The sequence below is a fragment of the Serinus canaria genome, chromosome 2 (assembly GCF_022539315.1).
Source record: "Serinus canaria isolate serCan28SL12 chromosome 2, serCan2020, whole genome shotgun sequence".
NCBI classification, from domain to species: domain Eukaryota; kingdom Metazoa; phylum Chordata; class Aves; order Passeriformes; family Fringillidae; genus Serinus; species Serinus canaria.
In genome coordinates this window covers 103,964,385-103,991,870 of record NC_066315.1, presented here as the reverse complement: position 1 = coordinate 103,991,870, position 27,486 = coordinate 103,964,385, and the positions used below count along the sequence as shown (strand labels likewise).

At 39.3% G+C, this 27,486-nt stretch overlaps 1 protein-coding gene across 1 annotated transcript in view; it reads right to left on the bottom strand.

Moving 5' to 3' along the window:
- Positions 1-25,889, bottom strand: part of YES1 (YES proto-oncogene 1, Src family tyrosine kinase) — a 50,722-nt gene extending 24,833 nt beyond the window's left edge. Inside the window, exon 1 of the mRNA XM_030231669.2 lies at positions 25,741-25,889. The gene's annotated coding sequence lies outside the window, so the exon portion shown is untranslated. The remainder of the gene's footprint in view (positions 1-25,740) is intronic.
- Between the last annotated feature and the right edge of the window lie 1,597 nt (positions 25,890-27,486).

Genomic DNA, 27,486 nt, shown 5'->3' with positions numbered 1-27,486 from the left:
CTGACTTAAACATCAGAAACATTCTGATCTAGATAAGGCTCAGGAAAACCCACAGGGGGTGAGTGTCACAGCCAGGGCCAGGACTAAGATCTTGAAAGAGGAACTATAGCAGCCTGACTTTTAGTCAGGCAAGGCTGCCTCATCCAAACTGCTCAGCATCTGAAAAAGCACATTCCCACCATCAACCTCCTTGTCTACCAGCTGCCCACAGAAACAATCTCCACTTCAGCTGGAAGCTGCCTACCTTGTGTGCAAGACAATGCAAAGCAAAAAGGAAAAGGTTACTGGATGGGAAAAAACCCCAAGCAAACAGGAAAGTACCTAACACCCCAAACCCACCTGCAGCAGGCACAGAGCCTAGCTGGGGTACCTGACTGACATCAAGAGGGAGCTGTTTCTAACTTCCAAAGCAGACCAGAGAAAATATGGCAAAGTTAAAGAGTTAAAATTAATTTTTAAAACCCTACCAACTGCCAAAGAGAGCTTCTACATAAAGAAAGTTTGTTTTCAGGATGTATACTGAATTTTGAGAAGTCAATATAGTTTTCACTTTAAGAAAGGGTGAAAAGGTAGATGATGCAAAATACATAACACTGGTGGATTAATTTTCTTTATTCCAACAATCAAGATCACAAGGGAGAGACTAACTAAAGCATCAGAATTGCAAAAGCAGTTTTATGTGATGAAATACATAATACATATACATGAGACCATTTTTAAAATTTAGAGTTACAATGTCTAGCCATACAATTTCAAGCCCTTACTACACAAAGACATTTTCTCTGACAATAGATGATAGAGACAAAACAACCAATATGTTGTCTAGACAATATTACTGCTGCTGTCTTGTCTTGAACATTTAAGTAGATAGTCAATAAATAAATGCAGAAAAGAACAAACCTGCTGGGTTTTTTTAAATAGTGCAATGGCTATTTTTATTAACATGCAAATAATTACAAGTATCTTAAAAGCTAAAAGTTGGGTACGTTTAAAGAGCCTGGTCAAAAGATTGTTTCAGATTTTAAGGCATGGCATACCTTGTCAAAGATATCCAGGATATTTTAGACAGGATGCGGGAATCAGTTTATAAATAGAAATATTTTGTTTTCATTGGATTTTATTTGAAAAACAAAAAACCTATGCCTGGTATCAGAGACCATTTTTAATCAGTCTTCAGACATTCTATTTAAGTATATTAAAAAGAAAGTATCCAAAAGTTATTTAAAAAGCCACTTTTAAATTTTGTTTACAGAATTAAACTAACATTGGCTTTCTGGGTCTCACAGCATGAAGCATGCAAAACATGTTCCCAAGGGACATCTGCCTTACAGAAACACCAACATAAAACTTACATGGTAGAAGAACAAATTGCACTTTTGTTCGGAAAAGATAATTTAAGAAGCAATTCCTTTCAAAGTTCAACTATGAACTACATATGAAAAAGGGATGACAACATTTGCAAGCTCCCAGAAACTCAGAGATACTCAAATTCTTATGAATAATTTTCATCTTGTCAGCTGGGCATACTTTAAGATGATAGAGGAATTCAATATCAGCAAGAATCCTCTTGCAACTTCATTAGTCAACTAGAAATATAAAGGAAATAAACAGTTGCAGCAACTTCAAGAGATAAATCAATGAAGGACCCTATAATGTTATATCCATCCAAATTATAGCACATGGTCACTGCTAAGAAACCTCATGGAACTTAAGACATTATTTATTTGCTGTGTGTTTGATAGACTGTACTTTACACTTGCACATTCCTGCTTTGCAGACATACATTTCCCATCTACTCTTTGCCAAACATCACCCTAAGCTGAAGGCAGATTCTCCTTCCTTCTCAATGCTGTTTTATCCTAACATACTTGACATGATTACCATGTTAAGAAAAATCAGTAAATAAAGTGTTTAAGTCCAATTATTAAGTCAAATTACTGACAAAATATTGCAGCTCATTTATTCAAGGACCATACACCCAGACCTCCTTCAATTAGCTCTCTGCTGAACAACAGCACGATTTCAAGAAGACAACTGGAAAATATCAACCTTTGGACTACAACAAAAAGTGAAAGTATGTATAAACAATTATAAACACGTGTACATTGTTCTTCATTAATCAATAGCTTTAATCAATAGTGTTTTTCCTTTGTACATTAAAAAAAAAGGGGGAAAATACAATTAAATTGTAAAGAAATTCAAAATGAAACAAACAAAAAAGATGACATCTGCTAAATAACACCCTTATGAAAAGAGCTGGGTGATTTTTAAACAAGAATTATTACCCTAATAGCTATCATTAGTGCTGTTCTATTGTTTCTCTACTGACAGCTATAATAGTGTTCATAGGCATGAAGACCAGGAGAAATTATCTTAATTAGCTAGTCAGGGATCTTGCACAATAGAGGCCATAGGGCTGCCCTAAATTAACTTCTCCTTTTATGGGCCTGAATGTACACACATGCCCAAACTCATTTGAAATGACTGTTACAGAAAGCTCGCCCACAGTCTGGAGAAGTCCTACATTTTGAGCACAGAAACCACTAAAAGTACATGCCTCCATCCCATCTGAATTTAATGGCAACATCCAGAAAACACCTTTGCCTTGGAGCCCTACTGCTACACTGTTCCTGTTTCCAGTGTAATAAAGATCATAGCTCGCTTAAACCTTCTCTTTGACAAGACTCATGCTGTCCCACTAGGCTCCAGTCTATCAAGTGGCTCTTCAGTCAATCACCTCATCAGATCACCTCCAAGATCCTTCAGTTTTTTCAGAAGCTCCCATTAACAGTGAGCAGTAGGAACAGACATGGCATTCAAGGTAGGGGATATTCCTTAATCCTTCTTTCATATAATCACAGAATGTTTTGGATTGGGAAGGATCTTCTAAGATCATCTAGTTCTAGCCCACATGACCCTGAGCAAGGATATCTTTCAAGTTGAGCAGGACCCCATGCAACCTGGCTGGGGATGGGGCATCCACAACTGATGGGGCATCTGAGGGATTTGCTACAGTGCCTCATTACACTCATCCTGAAATATTTCCCACTCTATGTGATACCAAGCTATGGTCTTTCAGTTTAAAACTGCTACCCCTTGATCTGTCACTACAGGCCCTGGTAAAAGTCTCTCTCCGTGCTTCTAACATTCTCCATTTATACACTGAAAGTCCACAATAACTCTTCCTGGAGCCATTTCCTCTCCCAACTGAACAATCCAGACTTTGCCAGCCTGTCCTCATGCCCCAGCCCTCTGCTCATCTTTGTGGTCTCCTCTGGACCTGCTCTAACACTTCTACACTGCTCTTATGACCATAAGGGCCCCAGAGCAGGACACAGCACTCCCAGTGGGGTCTCACCAGAGCAGAGGGACAGAATCACCTCCCTTGACCTACTGGCCACACTTCTGATGCTGCCCAGGACATGGTCACCCCATGCCCAACTTTTAATGGACCAACATCTATCTCTTTCTTTGCAGGGCTGCTTTCAATTAATTCCTTCTCCAGACTGTATTGCTACTGGGGATTTCCCTGATGCATGAGCAGGACCTTGCACTTGACTTTGTGGAAAATCATGATGCTCCCTGGGCCCATTTGAGATCTTTAGTATTTATTTTGACAGCAGCATTATGATTCTTAGGTCTTTTTCAGCACTGCTCTTGAACAGAATTTTCCATATCCTGAAATTTTCCATATCCTGAAATTTTCCATATCCTGAAAACATGGTGTACATCCTTCTTGCTGAAAGTAAATAATAATTTTTCTGTATTAAATGGACATGACTCTCAGTTAATCCAGATAACTCTAATCCTGGAGCTGCAAAACAAATTTGGAAAAAAAATATTTCAAAAGTCTATCACTCATCTGAAAATGGAGCCAAAAGGACACAGTAAGAGTCCCACCACTACTCTGTTCAGAGTTTCTTATGATTATCTCCAATACTGCATTGCCTTGCTCATCATCTACCCTGCAAGCACCTGGCACTGTGTTTTGCAATGTGCATGGAGCTCAGCTATGCAGCAGTTCTACCTTCCAAGTTCATCTGCTTCTGCAGGATGAAGACATATCTGCTGCACCTCAGCAAGCCATACCACAGGAAAGCACTCACATTCTTCCTGTCTTTGTAAGCAAGACTGGCTTATTTGTAGGTTACAGCCACTTGTCTTAAACAAGGGCTGGTTCCTGCAAAGTAGGTGTATCCTGTGACCCCAGCAGAAAAGTTTTGTTCCAAATGTGGGCACTTCAACTAGTGATTTCATTAACTAGCTACTGAAAAAAAAAAAAATCATTCTTTGCTTTCTAAAACTAGGATACTACCTTCCCTCGTATTCATATGTTGTTTCATTTGCTTAAGAGATCAAAATATTCAACCCTTTCCAGCTCCAGTCTAGCAATCAGAGAGACTTGTACCAAGCATATCAAGCCTGCAATGATGGCATGTAAGGTGAAACCACATAGTGTTTGCTTCCCATTCTCTGTTTGCTTTTGTTTAGACTCACCTTCTGCTGATTGTCACTCTACCACTTAAAACCACTGAAAGGGTTTTAAACACAGTTCATAAAAGCATTTCTGCAAAAGATGTCAAAGACTAGCTTTTCCTAAGGGTGTTCTTATTTGATGGAGTAAAACAGAGGGAAACTATCTTAGTACTTCCTGTGATGGGGAGCTTTATCAATATACAGCTCAAAAACAATGTTTAAGTCTTCTAATGATATTTTAGAGATGACATCAGTTTTGTTTCCCTTTTTAAAAGGTTTTCCATATTAGTCAATGGGCGTTCCCTCTGACATAGTTCCCCCTAATACATGTCCCAAGCATGAACTGGCCAACAACCGATAACAGACATCATCAGCCACTACTCCTTGAACATGAGCAAAGTGAATACAACAGATAACTTTGGTAAGTTTTAGCCGTGGTACAAGATACCAAATAAAACAGTAATAGAGAAGAGAAGGGTGAGTAAAGGAGAGAAGAGATGCTGGAACAATAACTAGAGGGCTGAAAGTTATCTTTAAAAGAGAAAAAAACCAATGATAATCAAAGAGCAATAGGAAATAGTTTTGACATATCTCATTTAAGTAAATACTGTTAACTTCCAAAAGGCTACACCACAGCACAAAGATACCCTTCAGTTTTTATTGACCAGTTCAGGCAATGTTTTTCTAAATAGGTAATTAGAGCCTCGGCCATTTCGTACTCTCAATCACTCTGGTACCTTGTTTTCAGAAGTAAACAATGTACCTTTAAGAATTCTCTTTTGGCTAATTAATTGCTGTTTAGTTACAAATTTTCTTGTTCATAACCAGTAAGCAGGGCTTTTAGCAATATTCTTTTGACTCCAGAAGTACTGCCAGAAGGAAGGACAATTTCCATTTCAATTAAATGTTAAATTGAAGGGTGGAAGGAAGTTGTTAGGGATTTAGCAGAAGCCTCAACTTGCTCCTCAGTAACCTGCATGAGTTTTTAAAATTTTGGTCAGGTCAGAATGATCTCAATCATGAGTAACAAGGAAACAACAAATTTACACTATTCAAAAAGAACTAATGTTGCCTGACAGAGATATTTCAATGACAGAACTGCTGATCTTCAAAAATAAGCAGCATTATTAAAACAGCTTAAATGAAAGCCACTTTGCTGCGGATTTGAATGTCTGACTGAAAATTTCAATAAATCAAAGTATTTATTGAAAACAAAATAAAAAATATAAGCATTTAAAATAACTTATATAATAATTTTATCATGTCACCATAAAACAAGAAAAAGGAAAAAGTCTTCCCATTGCTCTATGTCTCTTCTGGAAGGTGGGGGAGACATATTTTATGTAGCTTTCTTACTTATTTCAGTGTTTTAATTCTTCTTATACTGATGGTTTACAGATGTGTAGAAACTTGCATTTCTCACTTCTCATAAGTTGGAGAGAAAGTTACATGTCATCCCTACCCAGCAGAAATGGGATTTCTTTGCTAAGCTCGTAAACATCCAAAATTCCTTAAGTCCTTACCAGCTTTATAAACTTAATACTTCTAAATGTCACCTTTCCAGCAGTAAGCAATGCAATACTATCATTCCACAGGTTAGCCTTAAGAATTAATTTTGCATATTTTTGAACAGTCTTTTGGACAAAACACAAAATGGATCTGCTGTAAAACGGGTTCAGCTGTTTGGAACCATCTGTGGACTGCTGGCCAGAATCTACTGATATTCACAAAGAGTAGTACTAAGAGGGATAACTCTGAGCCTGAACAGAATTAGAGGTAAATACCTGGACCTGTAGGTACCAAAGGGGTGACACAGTTCGCTGGTGACTGGTCTAAGGTAAGACAGACACAATACAACACTAAACCCCAAATACACAGTAAGAAGAAAAGAGTAACTTTGCAACTGTGTACAGGGGAGCAGTAGGTAGCACTTCATATTTCTACCAAGTACTGGCTGTACTCAACAGGAAGAAGGGATATTGTCCCCAAGCAAAGTCCTATTCGACATCCAATGGAGAGCTCAGCAATTGCTCCTTATCACACAAACTGACAGGTTTGCATTTTCTGCTCATACAACACCCAGCATTAAATTGCCAGGCTAGGAATGGGAAGAATTACCCAGACACTCACAACTGGTAGAGACTAATGGGCTTTTTTTATGTCCCCTCTTTGAGGGGATATTTTTTTCTAAAAGTGCCTGGAAAATTCTATTTCATAAATTCTCTGCTAGTGCTAAGGGCTAGTGATCTGTTTTACCTGCCCTCGTATCTTTCCAGAGCTTGACATACCTACTACTTCTGACTTTTGTTACTTTTCTTAAGAGAGTTGAGAATTGCTTTACATCCTTGTCAGTACAAGCAAGGAGACCAAACAATATCTGTACAACATCCACTTCTCCCAGTTAGGAACACCAACAACCTTTTGGGTCCAAGTTTTCAGCCACCGATTTCTTCTAAGCTCCTAGTGAGGAACTCCTCTCTCCACCATGTTTGTATCTGGTAGACCAAGATGTTCAAAGGATACACTTTTCTATTATATACATAACCTCAAATGTTCTTGTGAGGGATTTTTAAACCCCAAAGTACTTTTCTAGAACCTTCAGGCTGATGTACGAACTAAAAAATTCTCATTTCAATGCAAAAAAATCCCCCAAACCCAACAGACCTGACAGAACTCCACCATCCTTGATATATAACTGGACATAAGAACAGTAAATGGCATAAAAAAATAGAAGTGGTACAATAGCAATGGGATTGCAATAATTCTTTGTGTTTGATTCAAGTACTAGGATAGAATCTGATGGCAGGACTTGATGAGGAAAAAGTTGCCACAAATCATGACACAAAAAGAAGTGTTTCCAAAAGGAAAAAAAAAAAAAAAAGACTAGAGATTGCCCATGACAGGAATCAAGATGTATAAACAGGAAAAATGGGGGGGTGGGGGGGCCAGGGGAAGTGTTTTCTGTGTGTGTGAGCATGGCACAGCATGAAAAGTATTTTAAAAGAATACCAGTCATACCAAGGGTCTGTTCCAGACAAACAGAAACAAAAAAGGTATTTGTACTGCCTACCTTTTCTTCCTGAAAATTTGAAGGCTGGATCACCTCAATCTTTGAGTATAACCATTGTAGAGACACAGGCTCCTGTAGAGGAGCAATGATTTTAAGGACACTGGATTTTTTTTTTTTCTTAAATTCCTAACATTTAGCAGAAAGCTATGAGCAAAAAGACATCTTTCTGACAACAGGGACTAGCATAATGAGAAGAGCAGGACACATAACCCTGTTGTCATCTCCTTACACCAGCAATCAAACCAGTTATCAGGAAGAGCCAGAAAGCCTGGGATAGTTAGATACTCAGAAATTAAGCAATGTGAATATATCTGACTTGTAACTTTCAAACCTGCTGTAAAGGCAGAGCATCTCCAAACAACACAAAATATGAAAAAGGCTGATTTTAAACATCTGAAACACATTTCATGTAAGAAAAAAGACTTCTACTCAATTGTTCTGCCAGTCAAGCTAGTGTCCTTTAAAAATAATTCCCTAGTTTAAACTAATGACATTTATATTTGGTAATGGACTTCAGGTGGAATTCATCTTCCAAATTTAGACATCCATCTGGGGGTGAGATGAATCATGCAGTGAAAGTGCTTATTTCTCTCCACTGACTATAACAGGAGCCTACAGAACCAGCTCATGTATAGGCAGCCAAAGCTGGCATTAACCAACCTGTCTCCTGACAGCTAATGCACAAGTTTAAGTGGCACAGCATACCTAATGGTCATCTCCTTCCCCACACTCAAAAAATCAGGCTAGAAAAGTTGTCCTTCAACAGGGTGAGAAGCAACTGCCACAAGCTAATTCCAGTCGCTAATTTAAGTTGTGTGTAAATATTAGCACCCATTATTTTCCCCCTGCAAGACAAATAGGAGTTTGTTCATGGAAAAATAATCACACCTTTCAAATAAAACTACACATGCTTCTGACATCTTTGTACAAATCTTGATATCTGCTAAATATGAAATAATTATTTTAAAATAAGATAACTATATAAAGAAAGCTATCAGGAAATCCCTATCTTCAGATAATGATGTGTAACTGGATGAAAATATTTTAAGTCTACTAATTCCTTAACCTCAGCCTAAACTTCAAAAATGTTTCTACAGAAAGCAGAAACTAAAGATTTAATAATCAGTTACATAGTAAAGTATACTACTAAATCAAAATAATCCATTATGATTGAACCAAACAGTTAAAACCAGTTATGTGCAGAGCTGCCACCTTCACAAAAGGAACAGGGCAGCTGTACTAAATAGCAGTCTCATTTCAAATAGTGTGAAGATACTCAAATGGAATATTGCCGTCCAACACAGTGTTACTTCTTAATTTACAAGCAGCAAGATCTCTTGATTATTTCAATAGTCATTAGAGACACAGAGAAGTATATTTTTACCAATAAGCATGTCTGGAGGAGGAAGTGCAATACAAAATCACCGCAAAGGAGTCAGATGGGAGAGCAGAAATAATCTGCCTGTCAGCCCAGGCCATGCATTTGTTCGACCTAGACACACTCAAAACCACCTCTTCTTTAGAACATCCATTACAGGACTAAAATGTTCTATGCACCAGTAAGAGGATAAAGTCTTATGAAATTAAGCCATTGACTGACACGTACCTGCAGTCCTATCCCTGCTCTGAACATGATCAGATTTTATATTTTGGAGATTTTATATTTTGGTAGCACGTACAAGGTCTCACAAAGAAAAGAATATGTAACCAGTGGCCTAAAAACCCTCCTTAAATATCTCAGCACTCCACCGTGGGCCAAAATTTGAGTACTACTGTTAGAAAGGATTCTGGAAAACTAATAACAGAAATAAAAATAAAGAAGGGTCAGGCTTTGAAACAAAGTAATGGCTGTATCAAGTAAGATTCAGAGGTCCATGGCCATTGAAAACAGCCTCTCACTAACAGCACCCAAGAGCAGAGCATGCAAGAATACAATAAATACACAGCAGTGTTTCCCAAGAATATTCTTTGATTCCCCCAATGGTTTGCAGAAGCAGGATTTCCTGAACAAGAATAGGTAGGTAATTGATGATTCTTCCACGAAACAGCAGTTTCCCTCTACACTGATGTAATGTTTAGACTCCTTAAATTCCCGAGGCAAGAAATTCTATAGCTTAATTACACGTTCTGTTGGGAACCACCTCCTTTTGTCTGTTTTCAATTCCTAGCTGCTATATTTCAATTAGATACCTCTTAGCATGCGTGCACTAAAAAAAGACAGTGAATAAACAGCCCCTATTTTTGTCCCATTAGTTGCTGAACACTTAACAGGATGCTGTCACACCAGTTTTGGTCACCTTTTCTACCTTAACAAATTCATGCTGCTCCTCTTACAGAAATTGTCCCATATTTCAGATTTTCTCTTCCTTGAAATTTCAACTATGTTTTTTACAGCAATGACAGGGATAGGTGTAAGCAGGGCAAAACTGCATAAGATGATTAAATTTTCTTAGAAGTTATAATCATTATTCACCCTTTCTTTCCTAACCATTTCTAGTGGCAATAGTCAGCTTTGAAGTCATCTTTTTAGATGGGAAGGCAAGCTTGTTCTTCCTTACCTCCAAATAGAACACATGAAGCAATTTATGGGAAATTTCATCTCCCATTTTAATGTCTGGTTGCTGAGCAATGTCAGGTCCCTGTGTAATGCTAGGGTCTGCCTTTGCATCTGCAACCCATCAGTAAAGTATGTGAGCTCACTTTTCTTCTATACACCTTATTAACTTGAACATGCTCCATTAACACAACCCTGGAGAATTATTACCTGGGGCCCCTCTCTACTCTATTTACTCCAACCCTTCTCTTATATATTAGTCATTAATTTAACCACATAAAATCCTTTCTCCCTATCCTGCAACTGCTTGGTTTCTTCAAAATTCTTTGGTGGTGGTCCTTGTCAAATGCTTGTTGGGACAGCCAAGGAAACTGCTTCTGTCAGATCTTGCTTATTCAGGTACTTGCCTTCAAAACACCTCCAGCAAGGCTTTTTTTTTAAGCGAGTTTGCAAAGCATGACATCCCTTTACAGCAGGCTTCTAACTCTCCCTCAATACATTAAGTTTATCTATGTTATTTTCATTATTATTCTTTTCACTGATATACTTGGAACAGATGTAATATACTTGAACAGTAATCTGTCCTGAAGCCTTTTTTTGAAAATAGTGTCACATACAGATTAGGACACTATAGATCACACACACACGAATTTATATCTCAGCTAGGTGTTGTATTTGTTACTTACTGTCTACAGTACAATGATCCTTGCTTGCTTGGTGTTTGGAAAGCTGTACTTCTAAAGTGCAAAGCAGGCCTCTCTAAATACATAAAAGTGGTTTTTATTTTTTCAATAGAAGGTTTAAGCATTATCTTTAGGAAGATCAGTAAATGATAAAAATTTACTGTAACAGTAATAATACAAATATTTAATTGCATCAAAAACTCACTCTCATCTTTCCAGTCTGTAAATAATAGTTCCATAAATATATGCTCCTGTGCAGCAGTGGCCATTCAACTATGTAATAGCTGTCCTAATTACCAGAAAACACAAATGAGCTTGTGAAGAAACACTTCATTTGCAAATGAGACAGCATTTAAGGAGAAGTAAAACTTTTAACATCTTTCTGGATCTGAAAACTTCTGTGGAAATTGCAACCAACAAGCAGGCAACTCGAGGTAAGGACAAAAAACGTACACAAGTATTTTTAGGCTCACCAATTTTGTGTGAAGTTGAAGTTTTACAACACAAAGTTTTAAAGCGCCATTTAAGTTTCAGGTTTAAATTCACACAAATTTTCTTCAACATAGTGCCAACTTTCATCTCTTTTAACTCACATATCCAAAGACAAAGAGTTGAAAATTAGTCTTACAAACAGATCAAGTGCTTCTCTGTGGAGCAAGATCAAATGCTAGGTTTATTGTGACCGTATTTCTACTGGCAGGATGTTACAGTTACACATAACAGAGTGTTTAAATCCATATGTAACTGTTTCATCTCCTTCCTCACCTCCATATTTTGCAACAGTCTAAGAGAAGCTTGTAGCTCTAATACCAACAGAAGAGCAGCATGGATGAATCACTTCAGTATGTTTAAATCAAATATAAGGTGAAAATAAAATTTAAAAACACCATCAAGACTGGTAAAAAGACCATTGGAGCAAGCAGAGTGCTCACATCCTATGTTTTTACATCATGAAGAAGAAAAAAAAGTTATTCTAATTACAGATATTGAGAAAACACCTCAGATACGCAATGAAAACTTTTACTTGTCTTAAAGCCTCTGGTGGTGCTCAGTCTTCTGGGCAGCAGGAAAGCTAATAGGAGCCTCACTGCTGCTGCTGCAGGAGTGAGAGGACATAGCTGACAATGAAGCCATACACAGCCTTGATATTAATAGCAGAAAACTAAGACACCCAAGAGAACAATGCAGTTGCAAAGAGTTCTCTCCCCTCTTCCCAAGCTGTTGTAAAAAAGCTGGAAGAAACAAACAAACAAACAAACTTGTCTGTAAATACAAACAAAAATATTCTGCCTTTCAACACCTGTATTTAGTTTCATTTCAACTGCCACACTTATTAGTTTGGCCTTCTTAAATAATTTAATGAAAATCACAGAACAGCTGAAACTGGAAGGGACATCTGGAGGATGCCTACCCCCAACCCCCCTGCGCAAAGCATGTCAATGACAGCAAGTTGCTCAGGGCTGTGTCCAGCTGGGTTTTGAGTTATTGCCAAGGATGGAGAATCCAAAACATTTTTGGACCACCTGTTCCAGCGATCTATCACCCTCAACATAAAAAAAACCTCTCTTTTTTTCTGATGTTTAAATGGAATTTCCTGTATTACAATTTGTGCCCATTACTTCATCCACTATCAGTGGAAACTACGGAGAGCAGCCTCTCTCCTCTTTATTCCACCCCATTAGGTTATTTACACACATAGGGTGCCCCTGAGCATTCTTTTCTCTAGGCTGAGTAATCCTAGCTTTCTCAGCTTCTCCTCATAAGAGAAATTCTTTAGACCCTTAGTCATCTTAGTGGCCCTTTGTTGGACTCTCTCCAGTATGTCCATGTTTCTCTTGTACATGTTTCTCTTCTCTGGAAGCCCAGAAGCACATGGCACTTGAAGCGTGGCTGTACCAGTGGTGAGTAGGGGGAAAGGATGACCACCTTGATCTGCTGGTAACTTTTCATAATGTATCCAGAACACTTTTGGCCTTCTTTGTCGCAGGTGCACATTGATGGCTCACACACATCTGTCCCACCAGGACGCCCGGGTCCTTTTCTGGACTTTCTTTTCAGCTGATTGGATCCTACCACATACTGGAGCATGGAGTTGTTCCTCCCCAGGATCACTGAATTTCCCTTTACTGAACTTCTAGAGGCTCCCATCAGACAATTCCTCTCTCAGTGTGCCTCTGGATATCAGAACAACCCTCTTTAGTCTATCAGTTCCTCCTGAAAGCTAGCTAAGTGCACACCCCTGTAGGACCCCCAGGTCAGTAGCAAAGGTGTTAAAACAGGATTGTCTCTGGTACTGAGCCTCATGGTACACTGCTAGTGACTGGCCACCAGCTTTCAAACCACTTGTGATCTTGTGCCACTGATGCCAACCCTTTGAGCCCATCAGATCAGACAGTTTCCACTTGCTTTCACTGTTCACCCATCTGGCATGAACTTTGTTGGTTTGTTTAAAAATAGGAGGAGAGACAGGAGACAACGACGAAAGCCTCACTGAAGACAAGATAAACAATGTTCACTGCTCTTCTCTCATCTACCCAGCCAATCTCATCACACAAGGTGGTTAAACATGATTTCTTCTCCATGCTATGCTGACAGATCCAAATCAATATCTTGTCTTTCAGATTTGAAAGTTTATTCTAGCTGCTGTTCTTCATCTTCTCCAATCTAAGATTTGTTTTGTTTTTTTCTTTTGATGCCTACACTACACTTACTAATAGTTGCACATCTACTAATGGAGATGTCCCTAAAACAACTAACAATCTCACAGCACTGTTTAACTATTATTCCAGCCAGGCACTGAAACAACAATGCTTCTTTTTTTCTCCACAAATGTATGTAAGCTAGTAGCAATGTTGTTGCAGCTGTAATGGCCTAATGACCTCAGAGAAGCAAGGAAAACACCCTCCTCCCTGCCCCCAAATACACTCACTACTTACTGCCATGCCCATAAGAAATTTTCTCTCCTTTAAACTGAGTATTTTGTTAACAGCATACTTTCTACATGTTTAGGATAATAACCATATTTTGTCAGGCTCTTGTCAGAAATAACTCATTTTCTCAAAATTCCTGGCCTCCCTGAAAAAGAAAAATGAGGAATTTCAGGAAGCATCTTCTCCACATGTTTTTTTCTTAATTTTTTCACCCTCTCTCTTCCCTTTAGAAGTGCAGTAAAGAAATATCAGGGCCCAAATTATGCTTAGGAAAGATCCATCCTTACACTATCAAGAATGAAAGCAAGCAGAGCTCTAAACCATCTGCACTCAAGTGATGGTGTACCTGGAAGCTATGCATCCTTTCCACCTGCACTAAAACTAAAAATGCATCAAAAAATTTTAGTCAGCAAAGCAGCGATGCAATTTTCATAAATTCTGTCCACTTTTACACAATTCCAGGTAATGGATAATCCAAGCAGCTGGCTGGGCTAAATGGTAGCTCAACTCTGTAGGCACTATGGTAATGACAGGCTACAGTTGTGGTTTTACACTGCATTGTACAACCAACTAAGTGTTTCAAACACACGCTGTGGCATTAAATGGAACTGGAAGAGCAGATTACAACATAAATCCTGTATTCTTTCACCAACTAGCGATGTACTGCCAAAAAGGAGGTCCATTTTAAAAGCTGTATTGTACATTCAGCCAGGACACGTCTGCTACAGTTCTGACAGACCACGGACAACTGTCTGACAACAACTTCTGGGGTACTAATACTCTCTGCAGCCCAGTGATTGACTCAAATATTTTGAACAAATTTTGATGTAAAATCATATACAACAATTATCACAATTTTCAAGCAGCTGATGCTCTGGGCCAAAGCTAGTTGACAGCACCCATTTAAAAACTCTGTCACACCCATACCAAATTAAATCAACTTGGCACTCTCTCGCTGGTAGACAATTGTCTCCTTAAAGTATGAGCACTATTCATCCAAGTGAATTGCTGCATTAAGGGGGCAGTTGGCATGGGGAGGACTGGACTGATTGACAATGCATCTCAGTCACAAAGAAGTTGCAGCAAGAGTTTCTAAAAACCAAAAAGCAGTCAGGATCCTGAATATATGAAGCATGTTGAAGACACAAAAGTACAGGATGTATCCAGGAAGATGCTGGTGCTTCAATAAGCTTCCTAACTATGACTAATCTTAAAAGAGTTCTCGTGTCTTGTTTTGTAAATTTAGCATTTCAAGTATTTCAGAGAGTTTAAGTTTACCACTTAACCCTTAACACCAGCTACATATTGTAGCAATAGTTATTTGAGGAGGATTTTTTTTCAGAGCTATGTACACTAAACAGCTAAGAGCCCCGTGAAGCTTCCTAGGGAGCAGATTTTATTAACCTCTGAAATGTTAATAAAGAAATGCGGGGCAGCATTTAAGGGCTCGTTCTCAAACTATTCTAAGGAGATTACAATACTCCCATCCCCCTTCCCCTTGTGAAATTTCAAAGAGGAGGTACAAGAAACCCATACAGAAATTGCTCAGGTCATAATCATCACAGACAGTCAAATTAATTCCTGATTCCAACAGACACCAGAAGCACCAGAAGAAAAACTTGATATGCAAGAGTGCAAATGATACGTTTTATCAGAAGTATAGAAGAGTTAATACATAAGTAATCACTACATTTGAGTTCATTTGTCAAATACTATTTCTTTACCGTTTGTGTACACAAAACAGACACTGTTGTGTAAAGCATTAGTGGAAGATGCCAAAGGCACTACTGTCTTTTGTGGAACTCAATGGGATTACTCCAGACACCACCAGCAAACACAGGAGACAACATCCAGTTCAATTTTCGGGTGTAAATGAATTACCCACTTCTCACCTCAGCAAGACTACATAAAGACACTCAAGATGCCAGCCTGAGGCTGAAAATAATAACAAGGCTCCCCAAACCTGACACAAGTTGTCATATAAAGCCTAGATTTAAACAGCAATTCAACAGATTCCTTTCATCTACTTAAGGATAAGCTCCTCAAAAGTTTGCTTAACACTTACCAAGTGATAATTCTTATGCCACAAAAAAGGTTCATAAAGAGATTCTAGTTTCTGTAAAATATTTGTAGTCAAGGTTAAGTGACATATGTTATTCACTGCTCAATGCAGTGAACTAATATAACTACAATCTAATTGAAAAAGGGCTAAAGTCTTTGATTCAACTGCTAAATTAACCTAGCTGTTTGAGCTAACAGATCCAATTTCACTGCCTGTTAAGGCAGGCAACACTTTTTTTGTCTTCATTTTATACTCTAATGAAGTCTACTTCAATAGAGTTGCCTCCACTTATCCCAGAGGATGATTTAGTTCTTTTGTGTACAGCTAATCCAGCTCTCCCTGAAGTCAAGGGGAATTTTGTACTTTACTTCAGTGTGAAAAAGGATCACATCCTAGAATAGCTACGCTACAATATCAGTGAATAAAAACAGGTTCAGCTTTTCCCAGTTCCTAATTAGCCAGAAAATGCCCCACACAAACAAACAAACTATCCTAAACAAACCTTTAAAAAAAAATCTAATTTCCGTTTCAGTTTAAAGCAAGTGAGAAGTTATTTGACACGGCAATGTTTTTAAAGAGAATTATCCCATTCAAATGTTCTGACTGTAAAACTGTACTATCTGCATCTGCTTTGGCTTTCAGTTTCAGGGGAACTCCAGGGAAAAGTAAAAATCCATCAAATCTAGGATTTTTAAGAGAAGCAACAGATTAATGGCATGGTTTCCAAGATGTAGAAATCCTGCAGCAGTAACACTAACAAACTTTTCAATTTTCCATCAGAGTAATCTGGGTTTCCTCAAGAACTTCTTATGCTGTGATAAATTGACAGGCTCAAAAGTTTCTGCAGGTTACTCTGTTGGCCTAAATACGATTTGATTCCATCACATAAGTTACCTGGCTACACTGTACTGCACATAATGCAGCAAACAATGCTTACTTCTATTTGTATAACAGCAAAAATAGAGTGCAACAGACATATGAAGCCAAATTAAGTCATACACAGACTGACCGCATGTCATATATAATTATAACAGCAAGTAAGTTACCCTTCTGAAGGCATTTTTTAAATATTTCATGTGGAGAAAGAAAATTTTTTTAACTGAAATTTCTAAATAGACACTGGTTTATTTTTATGAAAACCTATACTGAGTTTTAAAATATACTCAAACTATGTTGCTAGCCACCAAAACTTTAAACAAATTTAAATCACCAAACTAGCAGAGCTAATTCATAACCACCTGAAATCAGAATTTGAATACCCAAATATATAAAGTAACATAAGCTGTTGCAAGTGTAAAGAATATTCCACCCCTCAATGTTATCTAGATACCGGTTCACTAAAATCTTAGACACATTTAGGAAAGACAAGTTTAAATGAGAGAGGAGAGATTTGCTTCTATTTTTAAAGAAAACAAAAACTTGGAAGTATGGGATCTATCCATTCTAATGCCTTAGAGGTTGTAGTGACCAAAAGTTATTCACAAACTAAAGCTAATATTCTCTTTTGTAAATAAATCTCGCAGATTTAAAGCAAAACGTGGTTTGCACTAGAATTATTGCCCTCTATATCCTTATCTGGGAAGCAACACATTAACCTGTACTTTAAAATGTAACACTGGTTATTTATACGAATTTCAATCAGAATTTCCATTCAAATGCCACTGAACACACACTAGGAAGAAATAAAAATGTCTTCCATAGAAATTGCAGTGTCATTGCTTAAATAATTATGTATATAGCTTAAGAGAATTATTAAGACACTTTTCTATTACATTAAATATACACACAAAAAAATCATTGCCCCTGGCAAAAAGCTAACAGGATTAGTGTAAACCTAATATGGAAAGTCAATATATTTTACTGACTAGTAAGGCTCAACCTCTTTGGGAAAAGAACGAAGGAGCCCAAGTGTAAATCTGAGGTAAAATAGTCATTTAAAATAACCATATAAAATAAAGGTATCATGCTTGTTAATCTAAGTCACATATTAGTGGCTATGACTTCACCACGTATGCACCAGATTTAAATAGTATTCTGATGATATGTGAGACCTAAGCAAAAGGGAAGGGGAGGTAATCAAAGAGCCCTAGATTTCATAACCAATGCAAATGAATTCCAGAATATTTAAATACACCTACTATGCATGAGCAAGTCAAACGTTTCCAGGGAAATAATTTTTCATCTATAAACTAACACTTGTCTCATTTTCCGTACATCATGATAGCCTGAATCAATCAGTTCTACAATTTCTACAGTGTACAAGATAAGAAATAATTCCTAAAATGAAAAAGATTGATATCTTTAGCAAATTACATAATCTGCAATTATTCAGCAAGTTATTTTGAAAGCTTATCACTTTAAATAGCCCCAATCACTATTTTATGAATTGTGTTTTAAGTGTGTAGCTGTGCTTAAAATATAGTACAGAATTGTACTTGAAAGTAAGAAAAAAAAAAAAAAGGTACCCATATTACTATTGCTTCCTAGCCATATACAGTTAGCATTTAATTTTTGTGTGATCTGAAGCTGAAAATTTTGTACTTGCATTTTGCTCTCTCACTCAAAACTACAGAAAAACATCAAAAAAAGCAAAAATCCACCCCTCCTTAAACCCCACCAAATAAACATATAACCCTTTTTTCCCCACCAACTACAGAATGTTAATACAATACCTACTTCTCAGGCTTGAGAAGACAAATATTACTCAAGAAAATTTCCCCAACTGACTAGTAGTAACATCTCAGGAATTATCCTTGTTTTCCCTTCTCTTTTCTTCATGGGTAATTGTTTTCAAAAGTAACAGTATTTTGCTCTATGCTCTAAGTGTTCCTGAACAGAATATTGAACTTTACTACGAAAAAAGAATTCAACATGGCTGTCTACAGTGAGACTAATACAACCTTTTTCTCTCCCTAGTGAACGTTTTTCAGTTAGGTATGGACGAGCTGATGTGGCCAATGCTATTATAACCTTTAATCATTCATTAAACAAATATTTAACACCAGTATCAGCTAAACAAGCCCATCCCCTCTTTACTTTAAGGGCTTTGTCATTCTATAATGCAACTTATACTCTAAAATATATGACGAGGGAATCCCAAAAAAAAAAAAAAAAAAACCCAAGAAAATACTTTCGCAAAAATCCCATATATCACATGTCTCAGAAGCCAGAGAGCACACTTACATTTTAAAACATTGCTGTTGAAAAAAACCTGAATACTTTTTATTTCTAACAGGCAGAATAAGAAGTACCGTCTGTTGCCCAAAGAACCCATTCTGAAAATTAGCCTCTAAACTTCCAAGAACTTTTACTTGAGACGTTAAGAATTTGTCCTGAATGAAATGGATTGGAAAAAAAAAAAAAAAAATCAAGACAACAGATATTTGCCTAGATAGACTTTCGGTCTGATTTACAACAACTCCTCTTTCAGTAGGCTTCAGCTAAAAAACACGTGCATCAAAGAGAATCTTTGTTCAGATTTAGGATAAAAATCCCCAAACCATCAAGAAAACTACAAGTCTTCCATCCCTATTCAGTAAGGAAGAGCCTTCTTTTAAGAATGATACACAACTCACCTGGGCTAGTCTTCACACAGAGCAGAGAATGGCCTTTGTCTTGCAAAACTTATTTAAGCCTTGCATAAATTTGCATTAGGAAAAAAGAAGACAAAAATCGGTATTTTCCCATTCACCTGTCACTGATGTATTGCAGGATTTTCTATTAGGACAGATTACCTATGAGCCCATAAGATGCATCACTAAGTATGTTCACAGTCTCATCAGAGCATCACTACAAGTTCACACCTCTAAGGAAATGTGGAGTGTTTCAACTGAACTACTGCAATCAGAGCTGGTCACAAACATTAAATACCAGGTATCAACAAAACACCACAAGTCTCAAAATGTTCCACTGGCATGTTCTGTTTGCAGCTCAAGGTACAGGAAGAAGGACACAAACCACATGCTTTTATAACCATAAGCTTTCCTCCCATTTCATCTCACCCTTGCTTAGTCTTCACGTAAATATAAATGCCATGTCTCTACAGATGTGAACTTTGCTGATAGGTTTGGTGCAGATCTGTAGTTTTTAAAGATGTTTGGAAACCCCTGTTTGATACAAATTTGAGACATAAAAGTCACATTTAACTCTGTGTTTCTCACAAACTAAGTCTGAGCAACTTCTAACTGAAGCACTACATATTTTTTCTCTCAATATTCTTCTGAAGGTCTCAGTTTGGGAATCAGTAATGTAAGGTTTTCATCTCAAACTGCAGACCTCCAGAAAGACAGATCAAAGTCAAGGCAAAGAAAGGAGGTACAAGAGCACTAAAAAGATGTATGACTAATTGTGGTGATTTGCTTTTAACACTTTACAATGAAATACAGAACTTTCGTATTTATTTTTAAACTTCCTCCTGCAACCTCAGTTTTGATATTGTTTTCTTTCTTAAGTTTGGCAAACAAATGCTAGTTTCATATAAATGTGCACTCTGAAAACAGTAATATTTCCTAGGCATTAATTCTATATTCATTTTTCAGTGAAGCATACTTTAAAAACCCTAAAAGCATTGTTCATCTGTGAGGCACATGTTAAGTTAAACTTATTGAAAGGCCAGTTTTTATGAATTAGACCAGAAGCCCATCAAGTCCAAACACCTCTGAGTCAGACCAGTGGTTCACCATGGGCCCCCACTATTTGAAATGCTGGGCAATACTGGATGTTCAGGAAGGGAGAATTAGGAATTAGGAAAGAATTAGGAAAGAATTAAGAATTAGGAGAATTAAGAATTAGGAAAGCCTGTGGCCATGCTGTCTTTGGTGCAGTCTTTTAGCTTCTGGACTTTGGGGTACTATTACTAGCAAAATAAAGTATTTAAGTTGAACAGGCTGAGCTGGTAAAAATCAACCAGAAACAGGAAGAGTATGTCAAGAAAGAGAAGGACTTTAGAGGGTTTTTCTTCTACTCTTCTGTGGTTACAAGTGTCAGTCATGATATTAGTTTCTAATAAAATGTTCTTGAAAAGCAAGAAGATACACATAACAACTGAGACTTGTTTTTTCCTTGTCACACTTCAAGCATAAATATTAATGTTGTTATCTAACCACACTTAAAATAACTTATTAAAACTGGATTGTTCACTATTAATTTGTTTTAAGTCTCCCTTTCTTGGCTGACTGCCAAAACAGTTATAATGCTATACAATTGCAATACACAAGAGATCCATAGCACCCTCTAATTACTCTTTAAATACCTTGCACAAGCACTGCCTTTTCTTACAATTGTGAGGCCATTAGGTAGGGTTGAAATCTCAAAACCTTTAACCCAGATACTTTATTTTATTTCTGAAGTTTGCATGCAGTATCAAAATGTTTGCCTGAACTATGGGCAAACATTTGGAACATGAACACCATCCACCACTCCAACCCTTCTTTTCTCCAGGGGCTGTCAGTCCTAGGAAGCATACCTGAGGCGTGACTGCATTTATACTCCATAATTCACATCATGAATAAAACACTACTTCTGCCTCAGTTTTGCAACACTACAGAGTGCTTTGGGCATATGCAAAGGAACTTAACCCTACTAAATCAAACTCCTCCAATACAAAGACAGAGTTTAAATGTGTGATTAATGCCACAAAATTCTCCTGAAAGTTTCTCTAAAACAATGTTAAAGGTCCTGATCTACAAAGATTTACTTATGTGGGTGTGTTTACTCAATTTCAGTGTCAATTGAATTAAACAGTTATTCATTCTTCTAATAGATCTGGTCTAGATAACGCTAAAATTTCAACTAGAAGAGCTCATCACTTCTGAAGAATCATTTATTTTTCCCAGACTTCTGTAGACCTCTGGTGTGAAGAAAACCACAGAAGCATTTTAAGCCATAGAATTTTTCATTTCCCTGAAATGAAAGACAAATTATTTGATGTTCAGTATCACTATGAGAATTCAAAATTTACATAAACATTTAAGACATAAGTGCAGTCAATATTGTTACTTATTAAAGTCTCATGTAATACTACTATACAAGCATTTGCCTTCCAAAAATACAAAGATAAAATTCAGCCAGGTTAACAAAAAAAGTTATCCAATTGCCTACTCAACAACTAACAGTGTTTAAGATGCTAAAATACAAATTATTCCAGTCTGAGCTGAAAATTTTTACTGAGGTTTTACTTCCTCAGCATTCTCCAACCATGCTCTATAACATTACCTAAAACTACAGTCAAGAAAAATCAAAACAAAACCCCAGTCTTGGCCACAACAGTCAACACAGCCTTAAATGCAGTTAGTGATGATCTCTACAGCAGTAGCCCACTGAGCTGTGGGGCTGGGATACAAGCCAGGGCTAGCTAGAAGTCCAGCTTGACGGCTTGATTTCAGCTGTGCATGGCTTTGCTCCACTGACTTACAGGACACAGCATGAAACACGTTGCTCTATGCGGTGCCTATGCAAAATGACAACAGAGAGCATTTCCTATCCTTTTTCCAGCTACCCTTTACATTTTCAAAGAATGTGTGTTTAAAAGGAACAAAACTCATGCATAAGTAACAGTGTTTACTTAATTTCTAGCATTAAAGTTACTATCATCTTGATCTCTGATCCTGCAATCAGCCATGTGTGTTAACTTTACCTAAGGGTCTAGTCCCACTCATTTCAATAACTTTGGTGCCAGTTTCTGTTTTGATGCACTGGCACCATCAAGGATAAACCCCCATAAATGAAAAAGGCAGTAAGAACGACCTCTTATAAGCTAAAATTAAACTTGTCCTACAGTTAGTTGATAGCATCTTTTCAGTATTACATTTTCTCTACTAAACTAAGCATACACATGGGAAGTTGTCCAGGTTTATCTTCAAAACCTGGCAATTGGTGATACAATCTGGAACCCAACAGCTCTAATCATTGGTGTGAATGCAGCCAGGGATTGTAGTGATTGAAAGAAGTTCCCATATGGCAATTGTAAAGCAGTGAGTATTTTAAAAAAATATAAAAAAAATAGTGATTATCACATCATAAAATCCATCACTATAAAACAGCATCTTACTGGCACTCTCAAGGAGAGCAGAAATGAAAAAATCCTGAGACTGAGTTACCTACTTGTATTTGGAGGTGGCTCCTCCAAGAAAGACAAAAACTAACCCATTCTGTTACAGTAGTTAGAGAAACTGCAGTTCTCCCTCATGGGTCAATCTGTTCCATCCACAGGCACATGACTTTCAGCACCAGAAGCCTGAAACCTTTCAGGAGGACTTCACAGAAACCACAGGCTGTGTACATATGCACAGAACATGTCCTACCTGAAAATGGCTGCTTGATGCAACACAGCAGAATAAGGACATGTTCCTAAAGTCATTTTTGTGTTAGTACTGACACCAACTTTTAAATTAACATCAAGGTACCTTACTCAAACTGTGATCAAACTGAGGCCAAACAGTTGGATGCAAGTAGGGAATATGAATGAAAGAACATATTTCTTTTAACTAATGTTTTGAACACAAGGAATTATCAATTGAAAATGTACAGCTTTTGTCCACAGGTAGCACATATGGAAAAACCATGCAGCCAGTTTGTTCATAAAGTAAACTTTGACCACATAATCTGATATGTGCCACACTGCAGACTTTTGCATCTCTGTCACGTGACAGCCATGATTTATCAGACTGAACAGAGTGACAATTTCATTCTTCAGGAGCTGCAGAAGTGTACAAAGCTCAAAATAAAGAGCATTTCTTTGGTGCAGAAAGAATAGTTCTCTGCTCTGTTGTGTGAATATTGATTAAAAACCCCTATAATGTGAAGTTTTTCAATAATTCCATTACACACAGCACACTAAAAATGTATTAAGTACTTTTGCAGCTATTTCAAAATAATGCAGCAATTTAAGTATACTTTCAATTCCACTCATTTGTTTTGTACCCAACGACTGCTGTTGAGTAACAAGTATTTCCTTGAAAATCTCTCACAGTAATACAAAATACAGATTAAAGCTACCTTGGACTCACCAGTCTCATTCCAGATAGAATGGTACTGGGGTTCAGTTATTAAATAATTATTGAAAACTGGACCAGTAGCTCTGCAAGCAGCAAAACCAGGGAGGCCCCATTTCCTGCAGCAATTTTCAGCTTGAGGTAAGCGCTGCCATGAACTCTCTGGTGTGCAGGTTAAAAGTGCTGCTCTACCTGGCTTCCTTACTTCCTGAAATTTTGTAGAAACTGCTCATGTGGGAGACCTCTGCTGCCAAATTTATTTGAAATATTCAAACAGCCAAAAGAGTTATTAGAGAGAGTGAAGGCACACAGAGATTATAATAGCTCTATTTGAGCTGCACCTGTTAAAAAAATAAAGCTAATAAAGCACGTGGAATAATTAATTAATTAATGGCAATTGCTGTTACTAACTACTGTCACACCTGGTACCACAGGATCTTTTTCTTCGAAATTCAGAGAAAGCACAATGCCCGTGCTGCTGTCCCTGCTGCCATCACAGATGCTACCTTGTCCCAAAATTAACCACAACACCGTGGCTGTGCAGAACACACACAGAGTCTCCACTCTATGCTTATGCTCGGTAGGAACCTCTTATAACTAAATTTACAGATACACATCAGAAATAAGAGTGGCAGTGCGAGGTTTTGTTGTTTGGAAAGAAAGCCAACAAAACATTCTTATGGGTGAAATATACCTACAAACAGAAGTACTGCAAAGGTAACTGACAAGCAATTCTATCCCTCTTCAATGCTTACTTTCCAAAAAAGAAAGAAAAAGACTCTGAAGTAAATTTTTGTATCTTGCTCCCGACTTAAGATCAATTTCATTTGCAAAATTTGCCTGAAATATCTTTCAGCTATCTATGAGTTATATCAAGTGAAAACCAATACACTTTCCTTGTCAGCACACTCCAAGCTTCAAAACTGGTTTTGGGACATTCTGCCACTTTAAGTAAATCCAAAAACCTAATTTTTAATTAATGACTGGTCTGTGCCGAGGGTTAAATCCAGCAGGTACATCTGACTATACCTTTACAACATGAGCTTCAGAAATATTTTTGTCCTAGTTTTCCCAGTGCCAAGATGATCATACCCACATGCATACACGACACGTAGTAGCCCATATATTAATAACCATATCATAAACTTCACATATATTTAATACTGCATATTGAAGAAGTCACACTAGCCCTTGATATGAGCACACAACTTTAAGCACATCAAGCCTGCAGGTCCACAGAGAGCAGAAAGTTATGTGCAGACTCTGCAGGAACAGGGGCCTGTGTGTGTCCAACACTTTTTTTTTAAAAAAACTATAAGGAAGACAAGGAGCCTTGATGAAGTGTGATGATTGAACATTTAAATTAATGACTCAGAAACGTACAGCGGTCATGTTCCAGGCTCGATTATGGGATATAAACCAGAACAGTGGGGTGGGGGGAAGAAAAATTACTAGAATATAAAACCACGCAAGCCAAGCTACAGGCGACTCCTGAATTTTGCCCTTTTACATTCTCCGTCCCCGCGCCGGGAGCGGAGCCGGGAGCGGCTCATGCCGAGCACCAGCCCGGGCGGTGAACGCCGCCTCCGCCGGGGGACGAGCAGCCGGCCCGCAGTGCCCGCGGCTGCCCGGCGGGCTGGGGCCGGAGGGGGCCCGGGCCGAACAGGGGTCACGGGGCCCTCCCCCACAAACTTACTCCCCGCAGCCCGCCCCACGCAGCCCGCCCAGCCCAGCTCGGCTCCCGCCCGCCCGACCCCTCGGCCCCGCGGGCAGGAGCTTGGGCCTGGGAGAAAGTTGCCGAGAAAGTTTCTGCGGAGGAGAAGGGGCCGGGGTGCGGGACGCCCCCCGCCCCCGGGGCGCGGCGGCGGGGCGAGGCCGGGGGCGGGCGACCGGGGCCTAGCGCCTCCATCGCCGCCGCCATCGCGGCCGCCGCTCCCGTGGGGCGGCGGAGCGGGGACGCGGCCGGGGCCTCACCTGCCTCTCCTCGGCGTGGCGGGTGGGAGAAGGAGGGGGGGAGGGAAGGAAGCGGGAGCCCCCCCGCTCCTCCCGGAGCCGCGGCGACCCGGGGAGGGAAGCGGGGAGGAGGGGAAGGGAGGAGGGACGAGGAGGAGGGAGCCGAGCGCTCCGGTGCGTGCGGGTTGCTGGAGCCTTGCTGCGGGAGGAGGAGGAGGAGGAGGAGACTCCCCGCCCCTATGGCCGGGATCTCCGGTGGGCACCGCGGCCCCTCCTCCGCACCGCGTTTCCCTCCATGCGCTCCGAGTCGGTATCGCCTTGCCTCCCGGCCGGGGCAGCGCCTCCGCGCTCGAACTGGAGGCCGCGGGGAGGAGCCGGGCGGCCCCCGCGGAGCTGGGCTGGCGGCGGCCGTCCCTCCTCCGCGCCGCTGCGCACCGAGACAACATGGTGGAGGCGTGCGGGGCGGCGCGGGGGCGGCGGGGAGGGAGCCGGGGCTTGCCCTGCCCCGCGGCTCGCTCGAGGGCGGCCGCCTACTCCCGGCCTGGGGTCGTGGGCACCCCGGTCGGGGTAGATCCTCCCGCTGTGCCGTGCCGGGCTGGTGAGCTCGGTGTGGCTCTCTTGCCAGAGAAGCTGAACTTGAAAGATTCCGGCAGCGGAGCCCTTCGGCGTAGTGCGTGAAAAGCGAACAAAAATAACTTTTAAAACTCCTCGCCTGGGCGTCTTCAGGTGGGCCACGGCTTAGGCTGGGTGCATTTAATTTCCTGCGGGTCAAACAGAAGCAAGATGGCCCTCCGGCAGTGCGGGCGCTGCGGCGGCCGGCGGGGAGCAGCGCCGGCAGCTCGGGAATGCCCAGGGCGGCACCGCGGAGCAGACCTGTCGCCGAACACCGAGCAAAGAACGAGCCTGTAAATTACGCATCAGTAACTCCGGGGAATTCTACGTTACGGGCTTCTCACTCATCGCGGTTCCATAAGTCAGTGTTTCGTATTTTAAGAAATAAAAAATTGGATTTGTGTCGAGGTGGGCTTCGTGGAAAAAGGTGGTTCTTATGCATCTAGACTTAAGAACTGTAGACTGCAGGAAGGAGTGAAAGAACATTAAAAAAATGAACCTAAAGAGCCGAAGTTTACATGGGCAAATCGGTAGTTCTCATTCAGCACTATCTTTTATTGTTCCCAGCTCTCTAGTAATCAAATTTACATCTCTCCCCACTTTGTTTTCTTTAAAGGCTGATCAGAAAACAGTAGTTGTGTTGATCACTAATGATAACCTAATACAGTTCTTAAGAAAAATAATTTAGTCAGAATGTCCAGTTTATTTTGCAGGCAATGCTGCAGAGTCAAGCCATTTGTGTTTTTTAATTTAAGATAAAGCAAATACATGTATTTGCTTTTAGAGGACCATAGATACACTTAAACAGTTTACAAAATACAAAAAACCCAAAAATATTCTAGATTTTGAGACTCAATACCATAAATTGTTCTCATGTAACCTTCTTAGAGTATATACTGTTCAGTCAGAAATCTATCTCACATATACAGAATTGATTTTTAATTTAAACAGCTCTTGTAAGTTTTACAAATTGACCTTGGCAATGAATTACTTAACAGTTTGCAGACTGGTGGAAGCTCTAGGTCAGCCATGGCTTCACAGCTTCAACTAGGGTTATGGTAGCCTTGTGTGAGAGCGAAGTTTGAACTCCAGTATCATTTGTGGTGTTTTGTATACACAGGCAAGTGTTGCTGATTGGCTAATTTTACAACACAG